This window comes from Cornus florida, unplaced genomic scaffold, assembly GCF_030987335.1.
Source record: "Cornus florida cultivar Cherokee Brave unplaced genomic scaffold, ASM3098733v1 CherokeeBrave_3.0.0_Hap2_Chr10, whole genome shotgun sequence".
Classification (NCBI taxonomy): domain Eukaryota; kingdom Viridiplantae; phylum Streptophyta; class Magnoliopsida; order Cornales; family Cornaceae; genus Cornus; species Cornus florida.
Window position 1 is genome coordinate 117,651,298 of NW_026775580.1, and position 2,234 is coordinate 117,653,531.

At 40.4% G+C, this 2,234-nt stretch overlaps 1 pseudogene; it reads left to right on the plus strand.

Moving 5' to 3' along the window:
* Positions 1-348: 348 nt before the first annotated feature.
* Positions 349-2,234, plus strand: LOC132278473 (S-adenosylmethionine synthase 2-like; annotated as a pseudogene).

Consider the following 2,234-nt stretch of genomic DNA (forward strand, 5'->3'; position numbering starts at 1 on the left):
GGCATTTGTTGGCACCAAAACTTGGCAGCCACTTCAGCAGCGACGTGGACCAATGGGAAGCCGATAAGGGTTGAGCATGTCCAAGAATGGTCGGCCAATGGAGAAATAGTAGGAGAAGATTTAGGAGGATATCTATATATATTCAGCCACCTCACCAAAAGGGTTGTTACTAAACAACCGAGATTTGTGTTAATTTTAAAAGGAAATTTCGTCAGAAATAGAACATTGGGAGAGGTTGGCTGAGGTGATATAATTAAGTTCCTAAAAAATAGGGATTTAGTTATAAGAAAGGAAATTGAATCCTTATGGAAATGAAATTCAAAAAGAAAGGGGCAGCCACGTGAGCATATGGGTCAAGGCTATAAATGGTTTTCCAGCCATTTAAAGGAATATTTCAGTCAAAGCTTGAAGAAAGAAGCTGCTAAAAATCAGCAACTTACTAGCAATCTTCCAGCAGTTTTCTACCGACTTCTTAGCAATTAATATTTTCTTCAACAAAGGTATTTTATTTGAAGTAAGACGAAACAAGAGGAGAAGAGATGTGAAAGACTACTGGAATACGACTTATTTTCAGCAACAAAGTGAAGCAAATCAAGGAAAAGAGAGATTTCAGTAAAGATTTTCCCATTGAAACTGGAGCATCGATATTGAAGGCGAGGAATGTTGGGCCGTAGCTCGGTTTGAATTTCAAAAGGAAAAAATGATTGAAGCAAAAGAGATTTTCTAGCAATTAATTAGGAGAATAGGTTGAGATAGAACTTCTATAAATAGAAGTATTGTATTCCATTCCAATTCGTCCAGCACCACCACAAAACATGCATTTCAACTAAAAATGTTTTCAATTGACTCTACGTCATTTTTTCCTATCAATTTCTTTGTTTCAATTTAATGGCAATTGATTAGATCATTGTCAACTATTTCAATTCAGCCATTTACTTTCTTTCAATTTCAATTATGCCAATTTTAATTACGCAATTTTAGTTAGGCTTTCAATTCAATGGCAATTGATTAAATTCTTGCCATTGAATCGTAGTGACAATTGATTAAATTCTTGTCATTACTTGACTGATGGCAATTGATTAAATTCTTGCTATCACGTTTCAGTGGCGATCGATTAAATTCTTGCCATTGTGTTTGGCTGATGGCGATTGATTAAGTTCTCGCCATCACGTTCGGCCGGCGATTGATTAAGTTCTTGCCGTCTGTCTTCACTCGGTCATTCCATCCATTCAAACATTCATCAGCCGTTGCATTTCTTTAGACACTCTAAAAAGTCCTTGCTACAAATAAGGCATAAAAGAACCTTGCTGGGAGTTCTTACTAGTCTCTCTCCCACACAATCGCCTGAGAGTCAGCCATCGGAAAAAGGGATAGGCTGGTGTTCAATTACATATTTTGGGTATTTTGTACAAATACTCTGGCACGCTTGCGAAGAGTCCATCGACCGGCGTAAGGAACAAAAAACCGCGCGAACAGCATGTCATCAAGGATGTTATTCCTGAGAAATACCTAGATGAGAAGACGATCTTCCATCTCAACCCATCCGGTCGCTTTGTCATTGGTGGACCTCACGGTGATGCTGGTCTAACTGGCCGCAAGATCATCGTCGACACTTATGGTGGGTGGGTGCTCATGGTGGTGATGCCTTCTCAGGTAAAGACCCCACAAAGGTGGATAGGAGTGGAGCTTACATTGTCAGGCAGGCTGCAAAGAGCATTGTTGCGAATGGCCTTGGTCTGAGGTGCATTATCCAGGTTTCTTAAGCCATTGGTGTTCCGGAGCCTTTGTCTGTTTTTGTTGACACGTACAAGACTGGAAAGATTCCCGACAAAGAGATTCTCAAGATTGTGAAGGAGAATTTTGATTTTAGGCCCGGGATGATCGCCATCAACCTCGATCTCAAGAGGGGTGGCAATGGCAGGTTCTTGAAGACTGCTGCCTATGGGCATTTTGGCAGGGATGACCCTGACTTCACATGGGAAATTGTTAAGCCCCTCAAGAGGGACAAGGCTCAAGCTTAAAATGCCAATGTGGATGTTATCACTTCTGTCTCTCTACCCTTGTTTGCGCTTATGTGTTTTTTTTGAGGCCTTAGGGTTTTTTTTTTTTTTTTTTGTGGCCTTAGGGGTGGTGAGGGCGAAGCCTTGGGAAGTGAATATTGTGATATGTCTCTATATGTCATTCTCACTGAGAAAGAATAACCTCATGAGAGGAATGGGGTTACCTTTTTTATT